This window comes from Macrobrachium nipponense, chromosome 6 (assembly GCF_015104395.2).
Source record: "Macrobrachium nipponense isolate FS-2020 chromosome 6, ASM1510439v2, whole genome shotgun sequence".
Lineage (NCBI taxonomy): Eukaryota > Metazoa > Arthropoda > Malacostraca > Decapoda > Palaemonidae > Macrobrachium > Macrobrachium nipponense.
Window position 1 is genome coordinate 65,633,781 of NC_061108.1, and position 15,596 is coordinate 65,649,376.

At 42.7% G+C, this 15,596-nt stretch overlaps 1 protein-coding gene across 2 annotated transcripts in view; it reads right to left on the reverse strand.

Annotated features, from left to right (window-relative positions):
• LOC135216322 (serine/threonine-protein kinase SIK3-like) overlaps positions 1-15,596 on the reverse strand; it is a 1,037,686-nt gene that overhangs the window by 347,752 nt on the left and 674,338 nt on the right. The gene's annotated exons all lie outside the window — the stretch shown is intronic.

Sequence of the window (15,596 nt, forward strand, 5' to 3'; positions counted from 1 at the left end):
TAGCGGCATCGCCGCTAGCACCAGGCGAGGAAGTACCAGTGCTAACCGGTACTCCTCTGGTCCCCGTCTATCTCTTCCTTATGGAAGGGGAAGACGGGCCCGCTCCCTTGAAGGAGCAGGAAGACCAGCAGAAGGACCCCCGTCCCACCAGGTGGGACGGGCCCTTAGAAGTTCCCGAAGGAGACTTCTTAGGGGGGAAGGCAGCCTTCTTCTTCTTCGGCTTATGGGCCTTAGAAGTCGAAGGGGAAGAGGCAGCAGCAGACGATGAAGATGAAGATGACACCTTCCTCTTCTTCCTCTTCCTCGTCAGCTCACGCAGGACAGTCGTCAGGTCCTCCATCCAGGCCGGAGCCGGGGCTATTGCCGAAGCAACACGGCCCGACTGCACCTGTCCGGAAGGACCTGGGACTGGGGAAGACACACCGTGAGCAGGACCAGCATGGACAGGCTCAGGAACCAGGAGCGACAGGAACAGCAACCAGCTCAGGAGCGGCAGGAACAGCGGCAGCGGTAGACCCAGAAGGGACAGCCAAGCCAGCAGCGGGAATCACATCAGCGGCAGGTACGGCAGGCCCAGCGATCGCCTCGTAGAATCATCGGCAGCCAGCGGGAACCTGGGTACTGGCGGCCGGTCCATGGGCGAGCTGCTGGAACAGCGGAAGTCTGGGGCAGGCGACACGAAGAAAACAGGCGGCGGCGGCAACCCCACCTCGGTACGGCGGCGGCCCTAGTAGCGGCAGACGGCGTCACCGACACAGCATGGGGAGTGTAGACCAGGCGGGGGGGGGGGGGGGGAGCAGCATAAGCGGCCGTGGTAGTAGTGGAGACCGCCCCAGACCTCACTAGACGCTGCAGCAGCCCGTGGATGCTAGGCACGCCCTGCCGCCATGGTGGTCCATACCTGTCCAAGGTCGTCTCCCACGGATGTAGCACCTGCGGTAGCACAGATAGATTAGTAAGAGGGGTTCCCTCACGCACGGGGGGAAGACATGCCCCACCCCGAACGCAAGGAAGACCCCAAATACAAAATACAACGAGGAAGCTGAGCGGGGGGCAGGAAAGAAGACGAAGAATCTGATACCAAGGGAGTCGCGGGAGAGCTTTCCGACGACTTCCTGGCAGACCTTCGCTTCCCCTCCCCTCCCCCGCACAGCAGTGAAAAGTAATATGAAAATGAAACAGAATACTGCCCTTGCGATTCACTTCATAGAACTTAAAGGGGAAAAGATCAATTCCTGGGTAAGAGCGGAAACTTGATCCAAATAATATGATGCTATCATAAAATATATATGAAAATGAAACAGAATACTGCACTTGCGATTTCACTTTCACAGAAAATAATCGTAAGGATCAATTCCCGGGTAAGAGCGAAAATTGATCCAAATTAAATTTCATGCAAATAAATAAATGAAAATGAAAAGAATACTGCAATTGCGAATCCACTTTCATTGCATTCTATCATACAAAATAAAAGGCTCGTGCCGAGCGCAATCACGCTCTCGGTAACGAACGCACAGGGCAAAAATATAATGAAAAGAGTACTTACATTTTTCAATTACACACTTTCGCCCAAAATACATGACTCGGCGCGAGCGCGCCCGCCCTCGGCACCGAGACATAATTCAAGGGTTCAATTCATGAAAAGAGAGGAAATCGCCGCATCTACGGTGATAGCTCCATGTTGGTTCATAATTAAGTAATGAAAATGAAAACAGTGTACTTACAGTTTCATTTTCAAGTCAAACAAACCATTAGTAGAAAACACAATATAAACAAAGCATACGACGATGAAGCGGGCAGAGAGCGATGACGAACACGTCCTTCACAACCACGGCCGAAAGCAAAAGTGATTTGTTTACCTCCCAGTCGCGCGGCGCGCGACTGTCGGACAAGCAGTTAACTACCGTTCTCCCCTTGTTCGAAGCTTACGACCGTTCCAGCTGCCGCTAGCTACTTCCTATTGTTAAAGGACCGATGGTTTGTATTACGTATCGGAACAATGACCACATTGGCAACCCTGTTACCTCCTATTCTGTCCGCCAGTTGGCAACGCTGCCGTTGAGAGTTACAAAACCTTCCCTCAAAATCAGTTGTGATAGGCAGATCGTGGGGTAGGATGGGTGGGACTAGATAAATTATACAGTTAAGTATTATTAATATTAATTTTAGAATAAAAATTCCATATTAATAAAAATTACCTTGATATAATTCATCTAGCCCGATTAACCCTTAAACGCCAAGTGGACGTATTTTACATCGACATTTTTGGTCTCTCGGGGTGCCGACTGGACGTATTTTACGTCGACATACAAAAGTTTTTTTTTAAATTCGCGGAAAAATACTTATAGGCCTACCAGCCGAAAACTATTGAATCACGCGCCTTGGGGGATGCTGGGAGTTCACTTATCAAGGTGTTGTTTTGTTTACATTCGTTACGCAGGTGCGCAAGTGCAAATTTCTTTCTTGCAGCACTAAAAAGTATCGGTGACACATCTCGGAAATTATTTAGTCACTTTGACATAATTTTTGTACCATTTTAAATTAGCCATTACATGGAGTATTATATATGAAAATGTGTGCATTTTTATGTAGAATACAACAAATAAATACTCATGATTGTAGCTTTTATCAGTTTTGAGATATTTTCATATAAATAATGATAATTTCCAAAATTTCAACCTTCAGTCAACTTTGACTCTACCAAAATGGTCGAAAAACGCAATTGTAAGCTAAAACTCTTATATTTTAGTAATATTCAATCATTTACCTTCATTTTGCAACAAATTGGAAGTCTCTAGCACAATATTTCGATGTATGGTGAATTTATGAAAAAAATAACATTTTCTTTACGTCCGCGCAGTAACTCCTCCGAAAAAATAATACGTACGATTGTGGTAATGTTTGCACCATTTTAAATTAGCCGTTACATAAAGTTTTATATATGAAAATGTGCACAATTTTATGTAGAATACAACAATAAATAATTGAAGGTTGTAGCTTTTCTCATTTTTGAAATATTTGCATATAAATCACAATAAATAGAAAAAACCACGTTCAGTCAACTTTGACTCTACCGAAATGGTCGAAAAACGCAATTGTAAGCTAAAACTCTTACAGTCTAGTAATATTCAGTCATTTATCTTTATCTTGAAAAAAATTCGAAGTCTCTAGCAAAATATTTAGATTTATGGTGAATTTAAAAAAAAAAACTTTCCTTCCTTCCGCGCGCGGATTCTCCGCCACAAATCTCCGAAATGCGTACGTCCCATTCTCGGAATATTTGCTCCATTTCATATTAGGCATTTCATAGAGTTTTATATATGAAAATGTGCGCAATTTCATGTAGAATAAAACGAAAAATATTTGAAGGTTGTAGCTTCTCTAATTTCCAAAATAATTGCATATAAAAAAATATATAAAAAAATTCAACATTCAGTCAATTTTAACTCATCAGATATGGTCGAAAACTGCAATTGTAAGCTAATACTCTTACAGTATAGTAATATTCAATCATTTGTCTTCATTTTGAAAGAAATTGTAAGTCTCTAGGACAATATTTAGATTTATGGTGAATTTTTAAAAAAAATATTTGTTTACGTCCGCTCGTTACGAATTCATGCATTATTTTGTGATAACATTTTCTCTGTGTTGCTTTTATTGTTTTACAATGTGTTATATACCAAAATGATCGCAATTTAGTTTATATTACAACAAAAAAAAATTAACTCGTTATCTTTAACCGTTTTGCGCATAGCGCGATTTGAATACAATTATATATGAAATTTTGTTTTCGCGCTATCATATATCGCATTATTTATATATGATAATGATAATTTTTTTTCATTTCTGATGGTTGCATACTAAACTTCAGGCAATGACAAAAAAAGGAGCCACAAATGAACTCTTAATCTTGAAAACTAAGCGCGCTGTGATTTTTTGAAAAAAATACTTTTTCCGCTTCTGTGCTCACTCTGGGACCGCCTCGGCACACGGAAGATGATTTTTAATATACCCCTTCGGCGTTTAAGGGTTAACCATATTGAAAAGGAGGAGGGAATCTGAGTACAATTTCCCCTTCGGACAGAATAGGACAAAAAACAATCAAAGAAATATATATCATAGGCAGTTAAAACTCAACCCAAGGTCTAAGATACTAACAACTCAAAGTCTCCTACCATAATGCCACCAAACTGCGGTAGCACAGGACAAGGAGTAAGTGCATAGTCAGTCCGTCTGTACTAAAGTCAGGTGACCGACCAGGTAACCAGTCAGACGAATCGAGGACAGCGAGGCTGCACCCTGAAGACTATCAAGCACTATTCTTTCCCTGAAGGATGAGTGTTCGGACTGTCTGGGCGATTCAAAGCTAAGCAAACCTTGGGGGTGTATCAACACAACCCAACGTCGCCAGCAGCGAATCGGCTCATGAGCAACTCCTGACTCGAGCTTTCTGATGCCAAGAGAAAGGAGCGTGGAGCAAAAAGGCGATTCAGTCCCGAAGGACGAATGCCTGACAGTCCAACCTGGTCTCATGTTACACGATCATCGGGGGTGTATCAACGCAACCGACTTCGTCAACAAGAAACTCAGGGCTACTAAATGTCGCCTGATCTCGCACGAGTGTATGACTTCGAGAAAACAGGCGAGACAAAAAGTAGATGGTGAGCGAATCACCAGATGACAGCAGACGATCCATCGACTAATTCCCTGTCCAGGACAGTGGAAAAACCATGAGTTGTTAGGACAAGCAAACCAGTGGCTAGTCCTAGGTCGGCATTGACTCTGGGAGAAGCGTAGTCGCCAGTACCGACAACCCAGTGGCTGGTCCCATGTCACACTGACAATGGAAGCAGCATGAGTTGCCAAGCAGTCAGTCCTTGTCATGAACAACACCTAAATACCAAACTGCCTAATTCCCATTATAACTAAGCCAAAAACTGCCATGGGTTATAATACAAAAACAAAAAACAACAAATATATACAACAAAACAAAAAAAATTAATAAAATACAGGTAGCAACCAAACGTAAAACAGGAAGACTACCTAATTCTCCTGTCTGATGATCTGTCCTGCCATCACCAACGGGCCCAAAGAACGAAGGTTGCCTAGAACTAGAGAAATATCCCTCAAGTAAAAAGAGGCAAAAACAGAATTAGAACGCCAAGTTGCCGCCTCAAGCACCTTGGCGACTGAGACGTTCTTCATAAAAGCTACTGATGTAGCAACTGCTCTAATACTGTGTGCTCTCGGCGTCTGGTCTTCCCCGGCAGCCGAACCACCAGTTTTAACAATCAGATCTCTGAGAAAAAAGGATACACCATTCTTTGATATAGGTCTCTTGACATTTCGGGGTGAAACAAACAGATGACGGGGACGACCCTGAATGTCCTTCGTGCGGCGTAAATAGCAGGAGAGCGCCCTAACAGGGCAAAGAACTAATTCCTTATTTAAATTACCGACAAAGTCGACCAGCGACTTCAGTACGAAAAACCTGGGAATGGGATTATCAGACGATTCAGTCTTTGCGACAAATTCAGGAAGGTATGACAAAATCATGTCTTGTCCAGATCTGGCAACCAGAAAAGAGAGTGCTTGCAGTTCACCCATCCTCTTGGCTGTAGCCAGTGAGACAAGGAAGTGTCTCATAGAAGAGAGGTCCCTAAATTTGGCAGAATTCAGAGGCTCAAATGGAGGGTACCTTAAGGCTTGAAGGACTTTGTTGACGTCCCATGTCGGAGACGAACACTGCGGACTGGGTTGAGATAGGGAAAAAGATCGAAGTACAGTAGTACCTCGAGATACGAAATTAATCCGTTCTGAGGCACCCTTCGTATCATTAAGTTTTCGTATCTTGGACCACATTTTACATGTAAAATGGCTAATCCATTCCAAGCCCTCCAAAAACACCCCAGTAAATTATATTTCCAGGCCTAAAACACATGTTCTAGGGTTACGACGCCAATCCGACGGAAGAAATATGACTCCAAAAAGGCAAAATACTGTACATACTTGAGTAATATTCAACTGCATGTAATGTTCAACCCCATTTTTACTGCATATATTAGGACTTTAGCATATGTCCCTTAGCAATAAGCCTAGCCTATGTTAGCGGTTGCTACTGTAGCCTAGTCTATGATTCTGACATCTAAACCTAAGAGCTAAAAGCTTAGAATATGCCAATAAAATGTATAAATAATCAGTATGTACTCATTTCAAATAATTATTAATTAATCATTAACTGTAATACACAAACAAACAAACAAAAACCTTCCAATCGATTGTTTACATTCAGCTGTTACCCATCTTACGAGTACCGAACAAACGCCAAGCAATCATTTTTCCTAGCACACAGTAAGCCATAAATTTTCATTAGTATCTCTCTTCAACTAATGAAACTACCAAACAGTATAATAACCATTCATTTCTATTCTTTATTCTATCTTTACCTAATGTTTTTTTTTTATTAAATGTATTGCATGAATCAGTTTTTCAATTTACAGCATCCTTTTACCAATAGAATACTTAGAGCACAAGGGGTAGATGCTGACCAATAGGAGAGCAGGACCTTATGGGGTGACTAGCATCAGGAACCAATGGGAGAGCGGGAGGATGGTGGCGACTTTACTCAGTTGGCGGCGCGGGAGTTTTAAAATTGTTCTCGGTGGTCCGGGCGAATCTCGGAACTTTACAGCAACAACCTTTCGTATCTTAAAAACTTTTCGTATGTAGAGCTGCAAAATTTTTCGTATTTGCTTTCGTATCTCGAGTTTTTCGTAAGTTGAGCCTTTCGTATGTTGAGGTACCACTCTAAATCTCTAATGACACAAGAAGAAGAGATCTCAGGGAGCCTTGCCTTAAAAACATAGGAAAGCATTGACCTATAACCCTTAATGCACGAAGGTGACAGGGCCCTGTCATGATGTAAATTAACTAAAAACTCCGCTACTTACGGTAAGGAAGGTCTAGAAATTGAATGTCCTTGAGATTTACACCAACGTATGTAAACCGACCATTTAGCCTGACAATTTACTCTGGTTGATTGCCATCTGGCAAGAGCCAACTGTCGCGCCACTCTGGAGGAGAACCCTTCGTGCTTGGAAAACCTCCTGACAGTCTCCAGGCATGAAGATGAAGCATGTGGAGCCTCTGATGGAACCGATGAAAATGGGGTTGTTTGAGAAGATCTGGTCTCTCTGGCAGGCAAATGGGGGCTCCACCAGTGCTTCCAGAAGGTCGGGAAACCACTCCTTCTGTGGCCAAAAGGGGGCGATCAAGGTGAGATCCAGACGCTTGGTTGCCCTCACTTTGTTGAGGGCTGACCTCACCACAGAGAACGGAGGAAAAGCATAGGCTTGAAGTCCCTCCCAGTCCTGCAAAAGAGCGTCTGTCCCGGCACTCTGAGGAGTCTGGTAAGGGGCGAAGAATATCTGGCACCGAAAATTCAGTGGGGTGGCAAACAGATTGACTGTGACAGGCCACTTCTTCCTGAGGCTGTCGAAGACTTCCTGGCAAAGTGTCCATTCCGACCCTTGAACTTCGTTCGGTCTCGATAAGGCGTCTGCTAAGACGTTGTGATGGCCCAAGATAAACTGAGGGACCAACGTAATCCCCGTCTTCTGCCCAACACAGGATTGATCGGGCTTCTTGAGTGAGAAGATCCGACTGTGTGCCATCTTGGTTTCTCAAGTACGAGACTGCTGTGGTGTTGTCGACAAAGATCGCGACAAAGGACTCCAACAGTTGATCCTGAAATGAAAGAAGGCCTAGGTACACTGCCCTTAGTTCCCTCCAATTTATTGACATGATCCTCTCCTCCTCTAACCAAAGGCCCGAAGCGGCTTCGGAGTCCAGGTGTGTGCCCGCCCAACCTTGATCCGAGGCGTCTGACCAAAACATTAGGTCCAGAGGAACCGAAAGGAGAGACGTCTCTGACTTGAGGCGGTGAACTTCCATCCACCAACAGAGATCCTTCCGACATTGTGGAGAAGAGGCGACTATCGTGTCCTCGGACACGAAATCCCACGACTGGCGAAGTGTCGACTGAAGGGACCTCATTCTGAGACGACCTCCGGGAACCAGTTGGATGAGGGATGACAAATGGCCCAGGAGAGTCCTCCAAAGAGAAACTGGCTGCATTACGGAGGACAAAAATTCTTCGATCAGACTCAGAAGCTTGTCTATCCGTTTCTGAGTGGGAGAAGCCCTCAAAATCTGGGAATTCAAAGCAATCCCCAGATAAGTCATGATCTGGCAAGGGATTAGATTGGACATGTCGAAGTTGACACGAATGCCCAACTCGACACAAAGAGACAGAACTATCTCCCTCGACCGGAGACATTTCTCTAGAGATTCGGCCTGGACTAGCCAATCGTCCAGATACCGAAGCATCCTTACATTTAACTGATGCAGAATTGCCGAAACAGGAGCCATCACCCGAGAAAAGACCTGTGGAGCAGTGGTGAGGCCGAAACAAAGGGTCTTGAACTGGAAAACTCCTGAGTCCGTGAAAAACCGAAGGTAAGGTCTGCTTCTTGGATGGATGGGGAATTGCATATAAGCATCCTGCAGATCGATGGAAATCATCCAGTTCCCCCTCCTGACGGATGAAAGAACAGTCTGGACCATCTCCATCCTGAACTTGGACTTCAGAATGAACTTGTTCAAGACCAAAAGATCTATGACGGGGCGCCAGGCATCCGAGGCCTTTAGAACTACAAACACCCGTGAGTAAAACCCGGGAGGAGGAGGAACTCGCTCTATGGCATCCTTCTCCAAGAGGGCCGAAAGCTCCTTCTCCAAGGCTTGACCCCTGATTGAGTGAGGGGAATAACTGCTGAAGTCGAGAGGACGATTGGAAAGTGGAGGTCTGGAAACAAAAGGGATCTCGTAACCTTCCTTCAGGACCTCCACCACCCAAGCATCCACCGCTCTCCCCTGCCAAGCTGACCAATGGTGGGAGAGACAAGCTCCTACTGCGGTCTCCAGGCGAGGTGATGACTCCTACTTCCGAAAATTCTTCCGCAGAGACAAGGAAGAAGAAGAAGAAGAAGAAGAAGAAGAAGAAGAAGAAGAAGAAGGAGGTCCTCCTGGAGGTTAAGCTCTTTCTCTGCCCTTAGAGCCATGCCAAGAACCTCTCCCGCGTTTCAAAGGGTAAGCACCAGAGGATGAAGTAGAGGCACCAGAAACCTAAGATGTACTCTGGAAAAACGAGCCAGGAGGAGGTTGTTGGGCTGGAGCAGAAGGTACAGATCTGGCCCTAAACTTACGCTTACTCCTTGAAGGAATGGGAGGAAGACCAGAGGAAAAAGCTCTTGATAAGGCCCAGTGAGCTTGGGAAGAGGCATCACCTTGATGTTCCTTCAAAACCTCAGAAAGCACAGACAGATCGAAAAGGAAATCGCCAAAAGGAGAAGAGGAGAACAGACGGGTTCTCTTCTCTGAATCTCCGATACAGAGGAGGGTAACTGTGACAAATACAGGTTACGCCTTAGAGAAACAAGAAAGGCCTGCATTGAAGCAGCAAGCTCGTTCTGATGTACAGAGGCGATTGAAATGGATGAGCAGAATTTCTCAAAAAGAGGAGCATCAGGAGGAACAAACCCGGAGTCCTTGATATACATTAAAAGCTTCTTGTAAGGAGCTAATAACAGACTCCATGGCAATAAAATCTTCAATTGAGACAGAGACCGAAGCCTTAGAAAGCAAGGGTTGACCCGAAAGTCAGAGAAAATCAGGATTTGGCTTAGGGGGTCGGGAGAATGAAGAATCACCCGCCACCTGATAAACTCCTCTCCGATGTCGTAGAAGAGAAGAGAGCTTCCTCTTCCCTTCCCCAATCACCTTCGAAAGTTTAGCGGCAACGTCCGCCCTCACTCTCGCAAACCTCTGAGCAAAGGGAAAACGCAAAAATTCCTGTGACCGGGAAGGACCGTCAAGAAAAATCCCTTCTGTAATACAACGAGGCAGAGGCTTGTTCTGCTCTTTAGGCCTCGCCTGAGGAAGAAAACTCAAAATTAAATGAAAAAGTTTCTTGAACTCTACATCATGACATCCGTTCGAGGAAACATCAATATCACACGAATCCGCGTCATCATCATCATCATCATCGTCAGATCCTAACTGAGAAACTTCCCCTGAAGTAAGATCCAGACAACTAGCTATCTTAGGCCTGACACTAATACCCCTCCCCCCTTTCTCCTAAATATGTGCCCTTTGGCACTGTTACGGGACTAACAGGGGACATGTTGGGTAAAGATTCGTCAGGCACCTGCCCGGACCGGATCCCCCCTAGGCCTACGCCATGACGGGGTTCACAAGCCGGGGTATCTGTCGCACCGTTACCCATGGTGCTGTCGACAGGTACCTGACGAGGAGCTGAAAATGAATCGAAAAGAGTGTTAGACATTCTAGTAAAGGCTTCTTGAAAATTCTCTACAGCTTGTTAAACTCAGCTGAAATATCTCTATCTAAACTAAGCTGTAATTTCTTAAAATTCTGTTTCCAGGTAGTTTCCATTGCCAAAATCTTTGAATGTACATCAGAAATTACTTCACTAATTACCGGTTGTACCGGGGGCAAAGCATCAATTAATTCGGAATCGGAATCGTACGATACCGAAACCGAAGAGCCAGAACCATGAGCGCCCAAGTCAAAGAAATCGTTAGATACAGTTCTAGCTATCAATTTCTTTTTCTCCTCAACCGACCTTTTACGCTGCAAGATTCTTTGGTTTTTCATATAAGCAGTCACATCCTCGTCAGAGCAGGGCTTAAATAAGTCGCAACAAGCACAAACCTGTCCACGACAAGAGCTACAAATGTCATGGGGTTCATACTCCCTGCTACTCATCCTTGTCCCACAAGCCAGGCAGTTCCTGATGTTGCTGGCAGAAGAGAGCATCGCATTATCTTGGCAATCCATTGTAGAATTGGACAGGTCAGTAGTTCCAGGTCGCGCAAAAGTTTGTAATTTCAGATAAGTACCACAACAGAAATCAAAGTTAATTCACTATTTCGTGACGTAATGCGTGAGTGGTAATTCACATAAAGTCTCATTAACAAATAATGAAAGCTTTAAAGGCACAAAAACGTTTAAGGAAATTTATAAAGAGCGGCCATGATGTAAACAACACGGGCGCTCATTAACAACTGATTTTAAGGGAAGGTTTTGTAACTCTCAACGGCAGCGTTGCCAACTGGCGGGCAGAATAGGAGGTAACAGGGTTGCCAATGTGGTAAATTTTGGTGCGGTTTTTGGGGATTTAGGGCTAGATAAATTATATTAAGGTAATATTTATCAATATGATAGTTTACATTTGTATACCTTTTACTTTTACCTACAAAATAAAAATAATAATTCCATTAACATATTAACTTCTTTTAGCAACAAGTAAAAAATTATTTTCCTTATTCTTTTGGTAGTAGGCTCAATCAGCTGATTCTCAGAATGTAAGCACTATACATGTTGTGGCAATTGGTTTTTTATACACATGATGATAATAGATTCAATAAAATGATAGAGAATAAATGGATTCTGTCATGAAAAATTGAGTGCACAATTTTTGCACGACTAAATTCTGCCTGGGCCCTACGTAAAAAAACTTACGGGCAATTGCCATTAACATAGCCATTTGCAGCGCTGAAGAGCGAGAATACCGTGAGGCGAATCATTTCGGTATTGCTCCCTCAGAGTATGATGCCAGAGTAAAAGCCTTCAACACTCAGTTGCGAAGGTACTGTGGAAGACAGAAACGTCGCAGTGCGACATTTGCCTATGAACACTGTGGGTTACAGAGAGGGATGCACATCTGAAGAGTGCATTTTGACACCCATGTGCGAGGCATGTTTTCGAATCGTATGTGATTAATCCGTGGTGAGCGGGTGTGACAAAACAGCCAGAAGAACTAATTGCTAGTTTAATCTTTCAATTTTCATTGTCAATGTATAGTAAAGAAGCGATGTCATTTCCTTCTTCCCTAGTCAGACTTGCTAACTGGAACCAGTCTTTCCGTTAAATGATGGCTGCACTTGAGACACAAAATTGAATCTATTGTAGTCCTCCTGACCGCCTCTCTGACTTGCACTCAAAGGAATCTCCTTGACTCTCTGAGCAGAAGTGTATATCAAAATTTTTTAATCGCATACAAGCTGATGAACAGCAGCTTAGATCATTGCACTTAGCAAGTTCCATTAAGCTAGAGCCCCACTCGCTTAAAAGAGTTCACATTGCCGGAATTCAAGGGCGAAAAGAGCAAGTTCGCCACTTTTAAGGAGCTGTTCAATGTTCACAGCAATCAACGCGCTGATTTGGACGACGTGGCCAAATTTACGTATTTACTTGGGTCTCTTGTAAGGGACCGCTCAAAGTAGTTCAGGCCTTGAGTGTAACTGCAGCCAACTATGGTGTGGCATTGTTGGATAAATACTATGGTAACCGGCATCAGACACTGGTCATATTGCACTTGTTGTTAGCCAACATTTTTGTCCCCAAATGTAATTGTATTGAATGAAAGAATTTCCATATCGAGCTAACTGTTCTAATAGAACAGATCAAATGACTCAGTGGATCCACATTGGATCAAGGTATGTAACTTAGTCATATCAATCAAAAGTTAACACAAGGTCAAGTATATCAGAGGGTAGTTTATTATCTTAGCAAATGTGATTTTTCGCTAGATGAATTGTTCGGGGCTTTGGCCACAGTAGTAAGTAATGCAGTAGCAAACGCAACTGCAAGTTGTGTGATGGACGCCATCACAGTCGGATTTGTGAAGGAGATAATAATTAACCCAGGTCTGTTATGCTTTCTCCTAACCGTTCAAATTTTCAATCACCCTCCAAACCTTCTCATGTGGTATCAAAACCCACAGACCTAACCGTAATGTAAATCAGAGAATTCCATAAAAAACCAAGGATGAAGAGCCATGCGTAAACGCAAAGATGATTAAGGACAAGCCTTTGACCTAGCTACCAGCTAAGTTGTTAGCCACAGCTACTGCCATAGTATACACTTGCAACAAATCTTTCCGTACTTGCATGTTCCTCGACACGGGCTGCCAACGCAGCTGTGTTTCCAGTTGGCTGGCGAGAAAGTAGAACCTTCCAGTCATTTGACATGTCTTTAAATATCACTCCCTTTGGATCCCAGATCGTACATGGAGATTTGATGATGTTTCATGCCACGTACATGTAAAGCAAAGAGTAATACGTTCCAAACTAATAGTGTACAGTGATGTTCATATGCCCATGCATAAGGTAGGAATCAGTAATGCAAAGAAACATTTGCAAAGTAGAGGATGTACGATGGTGGACGAAGACATTAAAGGGGATGTTCTCAGAAATGGTAACCTATTGATAGGGGCTGACTATTTCAATTTGTTCGTCACTCATAATGGTGTCACACCATACAGCCGAGTGCCTCAGTGGGACCTGGTGGGGTTAGATATCTCTGTAAGTACTTTATGAGTATGCAGACTGATCGAAGACAAAGTTGATGTTGATATGTGGTGGAAACTAGACACATAGGAATTGCATCACAAGAGCAATTCACTACCTCTGAACAAGGTGCCATGCAAAAAGTCCAGAAAAGTATTACCGGAACCGAACAAGGGTGCCAAGTAAGCTTACCATTTTGAGGGTCTGAACAACCAATTACCAATTACCACAATGCTCTTGCACAACTGAATACACTTGCGAAACAGTTTGATAAGCATTCCATTTATCATAACAATTACGAAAATGTCCTTCAGACGTACCTGGCAGCAAGATATATTAAGGAAGTTAGAAATCCAAAAGTAGAAGGCTACTATTTGCCCCACTTTGGTGTAAAGAATCAGAGCCTTACCACACCATTACATATAGTTTTCAAGGCTTCACTGAAAGTCAAGGGTGAGCTTTCCCTCCATGATTGTTTGTATCCTGGACCTAACCTGGTCGAAATGTTATATGATTTATTGCCTAAATTCAGACATCATTCACATGCCCTAATCTCTGATATCTCTAAAGCTTTTCATCGTGTATTATTGCATACAGATGATGCAAAATACGCTCGTTTTTAGTGACGATGAGGGCCTACACAAGTGGCCACATATGCCTTTCAAGTAGTAGTGGTGACTTAGATAGGGAAGGATATTATCAGGGATGCTGCCATGAGTCCAAGTGTAACAAAATCTTCAGATTTTATATCATACTTACATAGGTGTGATGGATACAGTAACGTTAAAATGACATTAAAACCCAACTTACAAACAATTCAAGATACAAAAGGCTGTCTGGAACTTGAGTGTATGGACAATCCCTCTGGGTCAGCCACGCAACATTTAAATGCCAACTGTAACTATGGTGTGAATATGTAAACTAAGTTTTATAATACACTACATAAGATTCATCCCAAATAATTATAAGTCAGCTTAACAAGATCAATGAGAATTCCTAAACTTTCATGTTGCACTAACAACTATTTGTTTTTGAGTGTTTGAGTGAAAGGTAAAAATTGAGAAAAGAAAAGTTGAAGTAACCAGGGGTAAAACGATGCTGTAAAACCCCTTAATATCATCTTAATTTTACCATAAAGAAAGGATAGATGATCCATTTCAGGAAACTGACAGGTTGAGACATACAGATTCTCAGTAGAGACCAGAAGAAAAATGGATTGTTAGGATCAATGACCCTCCAACTTACCAATGTTCATTACCAATGCAAACATTACATTGGTTTTCCAGATCAATTTTTAATTTATATTCTTAGTAAGGTGCAGATAACATATTTGACCAATAAGAAATTTTTTCATGCTTTCATTTCGTTAACTTTAAAAAAAAAACTCGACATGAATAAAGTGAGTACTGAATACAACCATACTTACAAAATTATATATACACCCTCCATTGCTTATCATTATCAAACAGCAACATTTGAAAACAGTGCCTCTGCCAACTACTATGGAAGACAGAATTATCAGTTTCATCAAGAAAATGTCTTGAAATCTTGCAAAGAACTGGCAGAATTTTACAGTCCACTATTAAATATAGCCTAGTAAAGCATCAGTAAGCTAAAGATAGAGGCCTACAAGCCAAATGATATACCTTACAACCAATCATTTAGAAAAGTGCAAACAGTGCAAAAGCAGAAATTTTCCAATGAAGACCTACTCATTACTAAGATCATTCTCAATATACGTAGCAACATAATTACCTCCAAAATGACCTCACAGTAATAAAAATGTCCAAAGATAGAAAGTACATAAAATAATAACAATGCAAAAGCAAATAAACACTACCTTAATATCAACATATGCAAACATAGAATTGAAATACCAACTCCTAAATTTACTCTCACTGCCTAATGCAGTGATGAGAACAATAGGAAATGGTTAAAATTTTGAAATAGATTCAACATAATGGCATTAGTAATTGTACCTTATCCTCTATAAAATGAGATGTGAAAAACAGGGAAAACCTAGGAATTCTGCACAATGTAAAGCCCTAGAAATCCCTTTCAATGGAGAAAAAATGACTGCTGATATAACCATCACCACCCTATCAACCATCACCTGAAAAAGAAAACACCATCCATTGATGCTGCATACCCAACCACCAAAAA